Here is a 14,580-nt window from a genome sequence, read left to right on the forward strand (position 1 = left end):
AGTTTTCCTCCGTCTCTGCTCTGCCTCTCACTTTACTAACTCCCCCCTACCACTCTCAGATCACAACCTTCTCTCCATCAGGCACCCTAGCATCTCCCCTGACCCTCCTATCTATCTAGGAACCTCCAGTCCGTCTGCACTAAACAGTTTACCGAGACCATTCAGTCCTCCCTATCTCTCTCCTCCCCTGCCCTAACCTGGCAGCCGAACACTACCACACCACCCTCAGTCATGCCCTGGATGAAGCGGCACCACCCGTGACTCGAGACATCAAACGCAGACCACGGCAACCTTGGTTCACGTCCCAAACGCGCTTCATCCGGCAGTGCAACTTCTCCCTAACATCTGGCACTTTCCACTCCTCATTTAAAAAGTCAAAGCTGCCAGCGACTTCCTCCACTTCAGATTTTATGCTTAAAACTTATAACCTAGCCCTTCACCATGCCAAACAAGTTTATTTCACCTCCCTTGTCTCCTCACTATCCCACAACCCCAAACAACTCTTTGAGACCTTCCACTCCCTCCTCAGCCCCAAACAGGCCCCTGCAACAGACCTGACTGCTGGAAAACCAGCTGCCTATTTCAAAGAACAAAATCGACAACAATCGAAAAGAAATCTCTGAAAACTGCATGGTTAGCCCCGATTCCAGTTTCGTCAACACTGCATCCAGCACCTACTCACTATGTTAAAAACAATGACAGATGAAGAAGTCTCCAGGCTCCTTTCCACTGCCCGCCCCACCACCTGCGCTAGCGACCCTCTCCCCTCTCATCTCCTCCGTTCCCTTTCCCCAGCTCTCATTACTCACCTCACCACAATCTGCAACTTCTCCCTAACATCTGGCACTTTCCACTCCTCATTTAAAAACTCAATCATATCCCCTCTGCTTAAAAAAACAACCCTGGACCCACCTGATGCTGCCAACTACCAACCCGTCTCAAACCTCCCCTTCATCTCCAAATTACTAGAATGCTTGGTCTACTCCCACCTTACATGCTTTCTCTTTGACAACTCACTCCTCGACCCCCTCCAGTCTGGTTTCCGCTCTCTACACTCGACCGAAACTGCCCTTACAAAAGTAACAAATGACCTGATGACTGCAAAGTCTAGAGGTGACTACTCCCTACTAATCCTCCTTGACCGGTCTGCTGCATTTGACACTGTCGACCATGACCTCCTTCTCACTATGCTCCGCTCTATTGGTCTAAAGGACACTGCTCTCTTCTGGTTCTCTTCCTACCTCTGACCTCTCTTTCAGTGTCTCCTTTGCTGGTTCTATCTCTGCTCCACTTCCTCTCGCTGTTGGGGTACCCCAGGGCTCGGTCCTTGGTCCCTTTCTCTTCATCTATACTGCCCCAATTGGACAAACAATCCACAAATTCGGCCTCCAATACCATCTCTACGCTGACACCCAACTATACACCTCCTCTCGTGAGATCTCTGGACCATTCCTCCAAATAATCACCGACTGTCTGTCCGCTGTCTCTAACACTATGTCCTCCCTTTTTCTCCAACTAACCTCACTAAAACTGACCTCCTTGTCTTTCCACCTTCAAACTGACCACCTCTCAGCATCTCCATTCCAGTGTCTGGCATCATCATAACCCCCAGACGGCATGCCCGGTGCCTTGGGGTCACACTGGACTCTGACCTCTCCTTTACCCCCCATATCCAATCTCTGGCCCAAACGTGCCACCTGCACCTCAGACATATTGCTAAAATATGGCCGTTCCTAACCACGTACACGCTAAAGACACTCGTGATCGCCCTCGTCTACTCCCGGCTTGACTACTGCAACTCGCTACTCATCGGCCTCTCCCGCATTAGACTCGCTTCACTCCAATCCAATCCATACTAAATGTGGCAGCTAGGCTCATTTTTCTATCCAGTTGTTACTCAGATGCCTCTCCACTATGCCAGATGCTGCATTGGCTGCCCATTCACTGCAAAACTAAACTATTTAAACTCCTCTACCTCATTCACAAAGCTCTGCATGGTGCTGCGCCGGCATACATCACCTCCCCTCCTGTCAGTACACCACCCAGCCCACTCAGATCGGCTAACACACTCAGACTTAACACCCCTGTAATACAAACCTCATATGCTCGCCTACAGCACTTCACCAGAGCAGCAGCCATCCTCTGGAACGCTCTACCCCAAGGCATCCGGACAATTCCCGATGCACAAAATTTTAGACGTGCCTTAAAAACGCACCTCTTCAGGGAAGCATACCAAATCTCCTGACCTAGTCCCCTACCCCTCCCTATGGTGCCCCACCCTGTTTGCCTTCTAATAATTGATCTGCACATGAAATTCCCTACTGCCTGTGTTCCCCATGCCTTGCTCCCTTCCCCCACCCTTTGCACCTCCTGTACCACCCCCAACCCATTTGTGTCAAACCCAATGTACCTCACATTGTAATTGTTGTATTGTTTTGCATTTATCCATGCCTGAAAGCGCTGCAGAATAAGTTGGCGCTATACAAATAAAGATTATTAGTAGTATAAAACAAAACACCATGTTGAAAGAAATGGAGGTGGAAATTTATCATATTATGGTCACTGGAGTAAGATCAACAGTCTCTACTAAATTACTCCGTAAGGTTCTATGGTACTATAATACAATAATTATATAAATATGCTGTGAATAATTGTAATTCTCTTATGAGAGGACATATTGTACGGATACAAGTTGTTATTGATGCAAAAAACCCCACAGAAAGTGGCCATATACTTACTAATATACTGATACAAGCGAGCAGGCATATACTTATACCACATCCCAAAAATGCAGACAGCAAAACTGCTAAATGAAGGCGCAATACACAGGTGGAAGGTACTGATGAACAGCCACTCACATACCTTCCTTATATTATGTGCCAGTGCAGTTCACCTATGAGGTGTTGGGCAGCCTGCTGGATTGAAATATGGGTTAATAGGTTGTAAGGGTGCATGGCGCACTGCACGTAACATGTGGTCTGACTCCCTGTATGTTACCTCTTTTTGTGCAAGAATAGTACTAAAAAGCCGCTCCCCTCAATATAAGAACGCTGTGTGAGTTGCTGTTCATTAGTACCTGCACCTGTGCTATTGCTCCTCCACGTAGCAGTTTGGCTGCCTGCATGTTTAGGACGTGGTCTTCATGCCTGCCCTCTTGTATTAGTATATCAGTAAGCATATGGCTGCTTTCATTAATTTTTTTTGTCTATTTATATTTCCCTTTTCTGTGATTTTTATTGATGTTAGTGTAGGGACTACACAAGAACCGTTGACGTGGGTTGTGGGCGTGTGTATTTTGGCCAAAATATTAGCTAATACCTCGTATATATCGGTATTTATCAGTAACATGCCGTGTGGCTTTGAATGCTGGAGGTGCTGAGGGTGCCAGTGTGCCTTACCTATGAGTTGCAGGGCAGCCAGTTGGACTGAAATATGGTGTCATTAGTAGGTTGTAAGCCTGCATGGAGCACTACGTACTATGTGGTCCAACACCCTACAATGTGCACGTATAGTACTAAGCAGCTGCCTCCTCTATATAAGGAAGGTGTATGAGTGGCTGCTCATCAGTACCTTCACCTGTGCGATTGCTCCTCCATTTAGCAGTTTGGCTGTCAGCATGTTTGGGATGTGGTGTTTTTACCTGCCCTTTTGTATCAGTAGATCAGTAAGCATATGGATGCTTTTTGTGTTTTTTTTTGTTGTTGTTTTTTTTTGTGTGTGTGCATTTCTATTTCCCTTTTCTATGATTTTGTTACTAATGCAGGATCAGACATATAGCAGGAAGTCTTAGGCTGGTTGCACACGGGCGAATTTGCAATGCGGAATCTGGAGCGAGCGTCCGCTTCCGGATTCCACAGCAAATACCGCCCATAGCGTGGATGATTTTTCATGCGCACGAGCGGATACCAAATGCGGTTTTCGCTTGCAGAGAAAAAAATCGCAGCATGCTACATTTTTGCTCAGATTCTGCGCAGGCAGCTTCCAAAGAAGTCAATGGAAGCCATCCAATCCGCGGCCCTTCTGCAATTTGAAGAAAGGTCGCAAATTCCGCGTTATCGAAAAGCAGGAGTTTTAAAAAAAATCTGGGTTGCGCATGTCTGACGGCAAGCCGTGCAGACCATCTGCAGTTCAGATGAAGCAAACCGAAAGCAGGTACACGCGGACGCCGTTGCTGCCAGGGCCGAATTCTGCTGCGGGATTTCGCATGCAGAATCCGACCCGCCCGTGCGCAGGCGGCTTATTCAAAGTTATGATGTCATATAGAAACACAATACTTAGAAAGTTGTCACTACATCTCTGTTTACGGATGTAACAAATGTTGTCTTGACATTTAACACGTTATGACAGAACTACAGTGTTTTACAATGCTGGAACTCCAGTTATTAGATGTTGGGATTAGGCAAAAGGATATGAGTAAGGCCGGGCTCACATGACTGTGTCTATTAGCGTGCCGCACATGAATGCAACAAGTATGCAAGGACATGCATGCCGCCAATCCCATGCACTATCTTGCTGTGTATGCGCGTATAATATGTGCCAAGATAGAGCATGCTACGTTTTTATTTGTGCGAGCAATCCGTGTGTAGATAAAATGCAGATGTGGCCAAATAGGAATGAATAAGCTATTGACATCACGTGTCGGGCGCAGGAAAACTATGCGTGTGATGTGCAATAACAATACGCCCGTGAGAGCGGCCTAAGAATTAGAATAAGGGTTCGTTTTTATACTAACCTACAAAACAATGAACCGGATTTGATTTTAAAGAAGAAAATATTTGCATATATGTATTAAGACTATAGAATTTCCATGTACTTTTACTGGATGTACTGGATGTAGTTGGACGGTGTTACAGTGTGGAAAGTAGCATAGGAAAAGTGGTCAAGCTGGTATTAGTGTCAATTTTTTTATGGCTACTGCTGCCCCCTAGTGGTATGCCTTTGAATGGCAATATGTCACATACTGTATAAAGTAATACTTCTAAATGCTTATTATACCGTAGTATTGGACCTATTACATTTCTAATTCCACTGCCATATTCTCCAGTGTAATTTTTGGCAGCTATGTTTTTAATGTCAAATTCTCTAGGTGTCTAGTACAAATGCCCCAGGACTCCAGAAGAGACCTTTTGACGATTGTTCAGGTTATCATGTCATGTACATACCTAATATGTGCAGTCTTTTTTTTTTCTTTTATGTACTATATGTGGAAAAAATCTGTTTCATGCTAAATAATCCCTTTTTATAGTTTGGTTTTGTATTTTTTATTACATTTTTGTAACCCCTTCAAGAGCAAAGATATTTCATTTTTTTATTTTCGGTTTTTCAAGTTGTATTTTTTAATGGTACAGTTTAATATACAATGTAATGTACTGACAAACATAAAAAGAATTTCTAAGTGGGGTGAAATGGAAGAAAAACAACCACTGTACCATGCTTTGGAAGGGGGGGCATGGTATAATATTTACTTCATTCTATTGGTCAGTATGATTACAGCAATACCAAATTTATATAGTTGTTTTATTTTTTCCAAACCTTTAAAAATTCTAAATTGATTTAATTGTTTGTCTTTGAGTGGACTGTGTGAGGATTAGTGGTAGTCAGCTGCAAATAGTCATGGTGTAGGAGTGGACTTGACTTCTGATCCAATCCCATATATCCTTCGCAACCACGTGACATACTTTTACGTGATGCAGTTAGAAAGGGGTTGAAATCTTTATTTTAAACTGTTAACATATTAGCATATTACTGTGCTAAGGATCTGTGTAGGGCATGACTACAGGCTTAGGGAACAGACAGTCCTGGGGTCCTGGGACACAGCAGGGTCACATACCACGAGGGCTACAGGAAAACGAATGTCTGGAAATTGGGTGGTCAAACTAATCAAAGGTCAAAATCCAAGTATGAACAGAGCAGGAATACAGGAGGGAAAGGGACAAGTACAAGATAACCAGGACAGAACAGGCAGAGTCAGAACAGATCAGATGGATATGATACTGATTCACTGTGCTGTAGCAACTGCAATAACTGGCAAGGGCTGAGTGTCAAGGGGGCATTGAGGTAGAGTGCCAAGCGCACCAATTGGCTGCTTGAAAGATAGACTTATTGGTGTGTTGTCAAACATTGATTGAGGTGAGCAGAACAAGAAAATATTTTAACTAGAATTAAAGGGGTTGTCTCGCGAAAGCAAGTGGGGGTATACACTTCTGTATGGCCATATTAATGCGCTTTGTAATGTACATTGTGCATTAAATATGAGCCATACAGAAGTTATTCACTTACCTGCTCCGTTGCTAGCGTCCTCGTCGCCATGGTTCCGTCTAATTTCGGGGTCTTCTTGCTTCTTTAGACGCGCTTGCGCAGATCCGTCTTCTCCCTTCGGCTCCGCTCGGCAGCATCGGCGATTTGGCTCCGCCCCCTTGTACGCATCATCGCGTAGCTCCGCCCCATGATGTGTGTCGGTTCCAGCCTCCTGATTGGCTGGAATCGGCACGTGACGGGGGCGGAGCTACGCGATGATGCGTACAAGGGGGCGGAGCCAAATCGCCGATGCTGCCGAGCGGAGCCTAAGGGAGAAGACGGATCTGCGCAAGCGCGTCTAAAGAAGCAAGAAGACCCCGAAATTAGACGGAACCATGGCGACGAGGACGCTAGCAACGGAGCAGGTAAGTGAATAACTTCTGTATGGCTCATATTTAATGCACAATGTACATTACAAAGCGCATTAATATGGCCATACAGAAGTGTATACCCCCACTTGCTTTCGCGAGACAACCCCTTTAAAGGCTATGGACACCTTTTGGGAGGTATATTTTTGCAATAGGGTTTAGTGAAACATTTTGCATTGTTTGTCTTCTGCAGCTTCTATATATCACTATATAGACTATGAAGTCCCAATAGGAGATCTGTCAGTATGCTTTTCTGAAGCCCTAATTTTCATCACTTATCTATCTTTCCTGAATTTTTTTATCATCTAACTTATGACCACAACAAAGATAAAAACTTTGTTGTGGTCATAAATTAGCTGCTGAGAACATTCAGGAGAGGAGAGAACAGAGGGAAACTAAACCATCAGTCCAGCTTCACTGATGGATCTCCTATAGACTACTGCAGAAGACAAAAAGGTGCAAAAATTTTAAATAAACCCTATTGCAAAAAACGACTGTCAGCCTAAAATAGACCCATTGTCAAAAAAAAGCACCCAGAAGGTGTTGTCAGAATGGAGTGAAACTTATTATGTGGTGTTGTAAAATTGATATAATATTACAATATCAGAGCAAAAGGATAATTTATTGTGGAAAACTGAACCCTTGAAGGGAGGCATTAGTTAGTACTTACTGTACTGCCTCTAGCTTGGATACAAGATGTGATACGGGTGGGCATGGAGGCTCTAGTACCCTGTTGTACTGTGTCTAGCTTGGATACAAGATGTGATACGAGCAGGCATGGAGGCTCTAGTACCCTGTTGTACTGCCTCTAGCTTGGATACAAGATGATACGGGCGAGCATGGAGGCTCTAGTACCCTGTTGTATCACCTCTAGTTGGATACAAGATGTGATACGGGGGGCATGGAGGCTCTAGTACCCTGTTGTACTGTCTCTAGCTTGGATACAAGATGTGATATGGTCAGGCATGGAAGCAGACAGGTTCCGTATGGCATCTTGCAAGATATCGCATTTGCTGTAACCGAGCCTTTAGATTGTGCAAACTCGTAGGCTGTCGAAGTTAGTGTTCCAAATGGTACCATACACATTTTATTGGCGATATATCTGGTGACAAAGCAGGCCACAGAAGTGTGACAATATTGTGGAGGCATTCCTGTTACACCCTTGCCAAGCCTTGACCTGCTGGAAAATGCCTTTTGGAAGCCACCTGCATGTGGCTGCAGGATGGGGGAAATGTTCCACTCCACAGAAAAGGCAGGATTGAGGCGCTCAACTCTAGGTCTCCAGACAGGAATACATTCGTCCTTAGTTTCCAAACTAAAACTGAATTAATTGCTGAAGATAACTCGATTCCACTCCACAGCAGTCCAGTTTCGGCGTTCACCACACCACTGCAAGCTGAGGCAACAGTGGATGGGTGTCAAAGTACACATAATGGGCATCAAACTTATTGTCAGTCAGTGAGTCCAGAAGAAAAGGATGCCAAAGATCATGCTGGCTAGACACAATCAAGGTTGATATGAACATGACTGTAGAAAATCTGAAGGAAGCGGCCAAAGACAGGGAAGCATGGCGTATGCTGATCCACAAGGTGACCGAAAGAGGTGCTACAGCTTCTCTGTGCTTCACCTCGGCTCATTCTAAGGAGAATGAGGTATCCTGGGCAGCCGTTTCTGGATACCCCCTGAAGGTGGTAGTGAGAGCCAGACAGGCTCTGCATGCTTACAAACATGTACATCTAAACCAGCATTGCAGTGGTCCCCATTTCCTTCCTCTTCATTAGCCAGCAATACGCAATACATATTCCTCAGCGAGAGGGTCCCTGATATCTCCACCTGCTTCAGTGGATCTAGAGGAATATGACTGGATGGGTCATTTAAGGCCGATCTCCACCTAGATGGAGTTAAATGGCTTTTTCTCTCATTTCAATACATCTCAAAAACAGACCATAGCGTCCCTGAAAAAGAGAGCCAACGTATAGGCCATCGCCTGACGAAGGTGGAGGAGTTCCAGGATCAGATTTTCGATCACATCAATGCTAATCATTCTATTGCACAATAATATTCAAATCAGATTTCTGATATTTTAACATATCTGGATAATCAAAACTGTAATAGGTGCAATAACATCTGCATAAAGGGGTTGAGCGAGGAGGTGGAATCTACACATCTGGAAAGTTAGGCACAAAAATGTTTTGGGGAACTTTTACAATGCCCCTCATGGGAGCTGGTGGAATTAGATAGGATCCATAGATCACTAGGCCTTTGGCCTGTGGACTACACCCGTCCACAGAATGTGATTTGCATGATCCATTTTTACAAGGAAAAGGCGAAAATACTGAGATCACTTAAGGAGAAGGGTCCCATTAAATATAAAGATTCCTGCTGGATCGTCAATTACATGCTACATCTCAAGCTAAGTACTGCATTTGTTTGCATTGTTACTTTCGTTTTCTGGTTTTGTTCCCTTTCCCCACATAGGGTCAACTAGGCGCCAAGGTACGAGGTCGGGGCTGTCCTTATCGGGGCAATCGTCCTGTTTTCAGACAGAGCCCTTCCCACTGTTTGTTTGCATAGGGGCAGCGTTTCCCATATTTTTGTTCCATTCTTGTTTAGTTGTTTATTTGCATTTTTGGTAGATCTGCGAGTGATAGATCCAGTGTGTCCAGGTTGGACTTAACATAATCAACCGCCATACTTACTCGGTGGGATACTTTCGTTTATCTAATATGAATCCCATTGAGGCTTTGTCAAAACAGCTGAGGATGCTGACACTTGAGGTTGCTGAGGTAAAGCAGCAGCAACCAACCCTAGGGGCTTCAGGTAAGGAGCCTAAACTCGAACTACCTGACTGTTTCTCTGGAAACAGAAATGTGTCTGCTTTAGAGAAACTTGCAAGCTGTATTTCAGCATGGGCTTTTTCCTTGCTTCCCTCCTCTGAAGCTTTGTCCTTTGTGGGTCTTTTTTTCAACGCTCTAGGTTTAATCTATTTTGACCCCAAATACGGTGTCACTGGCAGAGGGAAAGCTCAGAGCTTTACAGCAGGGAGACTCTTCCAGTGAGGATTTCTGTGCCGAGTTCCGCTGCTGGGTTACTGAGTCTCAATGGAATGGCCCTGCATTGCGAAGCCAGTTCTCCTGTTGTCTCACTGATAAAATTAAAGATTTGTTGGTGGTTTATCTGGTTTCCCAAAGTCTTGATGATGTTATGTCCTTGGCCATCAGAGTTGGCCGTTGGATTAGAGAAAGGCAAAGTGACCTGTCCGCTATTTCATCTTTTATGCCTACTGGTGGGGAGGAACCCATGCAACTGGGTTCATTAGTTGGCAACATCAGGAGAGAGGAGAAGTTGCAGTCTAAATGGCTGTGCATTGCATGCAATCATACTAGTCGTTTGGCAATAGCCACCTAATCACAGGTTTTTTTTTTGTTATTGTGGAGCTGGTATTAACCTAATCTATCATGAGACGGTGAAACGCTTGGGGTTAAAGGTAAAACCTCTGGATCCACCCATTCCTGTATCGGCCATTGATGCCTCTCCATTATCACAGAAGTGCTTGAGATTTTGTGTTCTGGATATATGTTTAAATATCGGATTATTCCATACTGAGATTATCACTTTATATGTCATGGAATCCCTTCTAACGCAGATAGTTTTAGGCTTACCATGGTTGCGTTTGCATAATCCTGTGGTGGATTGGAAGAAGGTAGACATCTCTAAATGGAGTCCATACTGTAAATCTGTTTGTATCCCTGCAAGGGTGTCTTCACTGCAAGCTGAGGAGTTACCAGAATATATTTCTGATTTCACTGATGTTTTTTCTCCGGAGGGGGCAGATAAGTTACTGCCTCACAGGGAAGGGGATTGCCGGTACATGAAAGAGGCGGGGCCGCGGGAGCAGGTGAGTGTCATGCTGCTCTCTGCAGACGCTCGGGTCGGGTCCCGCTGCGAGAAGTCTTGTAGCCGGATCTGACCCAGCCGTCTGCAGGCGGCCTTAGACTGCCCCTGCCACGAGGTCGATACCTTGGCTGATACCAGTGAGACCTTGGACTCATTTGTCTATGGACTTTATTAAAGATTTGCTGCTTTCTGAAGGTAATACTGTCATCTGGGTTGTGATAGATCGTTTTAGCAAGATGTGTCATTTTGTGCCCTTCTCCCGGTCTTCTCAATGCTAAAAACTTGTCCATATTATTCCTTACTCATATTGTGAGATTGCACGGGTTACCAGCAATTATCGTCTCCGATTGTGGGGTCGTTTGTTTCCAGGTTCTGGCGTTTAGTTTGTTCTCGGTTGGGAATTCAGCTCTCTTTTTCGTCGGCATATCACACAGAGACTAATGGACAAACCGAGAGATGTAACCAGAGTCTGGAACAATAATTGCAGTGTTATGTCTCAGAGAATCAGGAGGATTGGTCGGGGTTTTTGCTTTTGGCTAAATTTGCACTTAACAATAGATCATTCGAACCTAAGGGAACGTTGCCTTTTTTTGTAATTATGGGTTCCCTCCATGTTTTCGTCCCTTTTCTAAGGAGGTGTCAGAAGTACATGAGGAGAATGAGTTCTCCTCTCACATTGAAGATTCTTCTGAATATCCTCGCACACTGCCTCAAAGGATGGTTAAAAATTTTAAGCAGGTGGCCGATAATAGAAGTTCTGAGGGGACTAATTTCTTGGTGGGAGACTTGGTATGGTTGTCAACTAAGAACATAAAAATCAAACAGTCTGTTAAGTTAGGTCCACGTTTTATTAGTTCGTTCAAAATCATTGGAAAAATTAACCCTGTGTCTTTTCTTTTAGAGATTCCTAGTTCGATGAGAATAACTAATATGTTTCATAAGGGTCTGTTAAAGAAGTTTGTTGACTCAGGAAATGGTCCATCTCCGCCAGCCCCAGTTGTGGTTGATGGGGAGATTCATTTTGAGATAAGTCGCATAGTGGACTCTTGTCTGGTTAGGAGAGCACTACAGTATTTAGTGCATTGGCGTGGCTAGGGTACTGAGGAAAGGACATGGGTACCAGTGGCAGATGTCCATGCAGATCAGTTTGTGAAAAATTTTTATAGACTAATTCCGAATCGACCTGGTCATAAGGGTCCTAGGGTCCCTTCTGAAAAGAGAGGTACTGTTGCAGCGGTTCTGGGATTTCCATCTTGCTGATAGTCTGGTACTGGTTTTGGGGAGGTTTCTACATCTTCTGGCTCAGTGGGTGTGCTATGGGATGTGACATGCTTGGTCGCACTTGTGGATGATCACTTGGGCTATTTAGCCTGCCTGGAGACTGAGCTGAACTGAGGTTGATTCTCAGTCTCTTGCTGACTGGGCTAGCAGTCAGTAGGTTCCTGCTGGATCGTCAGTTACTTGCTGCATCTAAAGCGAAGCACTGCGTTTGTTTGCATTGTTATTTTGGTTTTCTGGTTTTGTTCCCTTTCCCTACATAGGGTCACCTGGGGACTGACGTATGCAGTCGGGGCCGTCCTTATCAGGGCGATCACCATGCTTTCAGGCAGGGCCCTTCCCAGTGTTTGTTTGCATAGGGACAATGTTTCCCAGATTTTTGTTTCATTCTTGTTTTGTCGTTTATTTGCATTTTTGGTTGATCTGCAAGTTACAGATCCAGCGTATCCAGGTTGGACGTTACAGGTGTCTCCTTGGGGGTGGCTTATGTGTCTTACAGCCCATTCGTTAAATCAGATGACATGGCATATCAAATATTCTGCACATACAACACTAGAGGTACCAACAAACCGGAAGAACTAAGACAAATTTTATATAGGCCACACAAAAAGAAAGTCATCATAGCCATGTTTCAAGACATGTACTTTGTGGTGTCAGGAGTTCCCTGCTGTAACAATAAATATTATACCTCTTGGCATCATGCCCCACATCCAAGTCGTATAGCCTGTCGAGGTTCTGTAGCTTTCCATAAGTCATTAAATCTTACAATTATCCTAGGTTGATACCGAGGGTAGATACATTTTTCCTAAGAAAACAGCAATAAAAACTAGACCTTGCGCTCCTTAATGGGGGTGAACAAAGGGGAACAATATGTAATCAATGTTCACTTACTTCTGGTGAGGTAAGAACCAATCAGAGCCATCGCTTGCTAGAGGCCGGGTTTACGTACCCCGTTACCAGCAAGCAATCTTCTGTTGGCAGCTGAGGACTGAAGCAAGAGCGCATGCTTGGTACTGCATTGCTTTTTTTTTTATTATTTAGCATAGGGCTTTCTTTCGGCATAAACCCTATATTTATTTACTGTAAGAGCAGTGAGACTCTGGAACTCTCTACTTGATGATGTGGTGATAGCAAAATCAGTAGAGGAGTTTAAGAGCTGACTAGGCATCTTTTTAGAGCACTATGACATTACAGGTTATAGACATTAAATAGTCAAAAGAATTGTTGATCTGGGGATCTTCCAACTGCCAGAAGGAACTTTTCACGGAAGAGTGTTAATCCAGGGGTTATTCTGCCATTATGGAGTCGGGAAGGCATTTTTTTCCCCCCCAAAATGGGATAAAATGGCTTTTACCTCACTGAGGTTTTTTGCCTTTCTCTGGACCAACATGGGGTGGGGGAGGGGTGGAAAGAGGCAGAACTGGATGGACATTTGTCTTTTTTCAGCCTGGCATGCTATGTAACTATGTTAATGACAATTTATTGAAAGCTGCAGCCTTTATGGCTGAAATCAAAATTGCAATAAATAACTTTATAATGGATTATCAGACCCCACATCAGCCTCCATTCAGTGGGAAGCATTAAAATGTATCCTCAGGGCTCCCACACACGTGTGCTTGCGTTTTTTGTGAACGCGATTGTCAATGGGACTTTCTAATGTTAAAAACGCAACGTAAGGCAATGCACCAAAAATGCGCGTTGCGTTTTTAACATTAGAAAGTCCCATTGACAATCGTGTTAACAAAAAACGCAAACGCAAGTGTGTGGGAGTCCTCAGAGGGATATTTATTTTCCATGGAACCAGACTAAACAAAGATAGGTTTCATAAGCTCTTACAACTGTTGGGGATCAGGGAGGAGGCTAAAAAAAATATCCTTCTGATATCTCTTCGATCTGAAAATGTATTGCTTTTGGATCAAAGAACTCTCTGCTTTAGAAATACAGTGTAAGCCGAATAGTATGAGTATGGCAACAATTGTGGCAGATGGCTAGCTAGAACACTACATCCACGCTCTTCCTACTCACAGATGTAGTCCATCAATTCTTCTACTAAGGGTCTAGTACATACTCCTCAGGAATTTTGGAGGAGTTTTGCTCCTACTACACTAGACTAAACAATATTCCAACAACCCCATGGCTTTTCAGAAAAATGGATACAACATGACACCACATAATATTTAGAGCTTAACTGCCCAGGGCCAATTTCACAGTCTTGAACAAGATTTTAACTCTGATGAACTAGATCCGGTCATTTGGGGATTAAAAATTGGGAAGCGACCAGAGCCGAATGGATTTACTCCCAGATTCTATAAATTATGTGGTAGCTTAGTCTCTGCCATAATATTGAAGGCATTCAACTCTATTGCTTGGGGTTTCCCCTTCCCCCTCAGGCCCTGCAGGATCACTTGGCTTCTGATAGCTTTCACCTCATCTCTTTAATAAATAGGGATATGAAGTTATTCTACAAAATTATTGCTCTTCCATTAAAAATCACATATCCCTCATTATTCATAAGGAGAAAGTTGGCTTTGTACCTCGTAGGTCTGTATCACCTCTATGCTTATTCTCTATTGATGAGAAGAAGGCATTTGATAGGGTCAGTTGGAACACTTAAAATAGGTCTCAGTCCTAGAATGTTGACCTGGATCATGTGCCTCTAATATGGCCCTTCGGCTAGGATACAATAAATGGACTCTTGTTGAATCCCATCCCAATTAGAAACAGGACGAGGCAGGGCTGT

Source organism: Eleutherodactylus coqui, chromosome 6, assembly GCF_035609145.1.
Source record: "Eleutherodactylus coqui strain aEleCoq1 chromosome 6, aEleCoq1.hap1, whole genome shotgun sequence".
Lineage (NCBI taxonomy): Eukaryota > Metazoa > Chordata > Amphibia > Anura > Eleutherodactylidae > Eleutherodactylus > Eleutherodactylus coqui.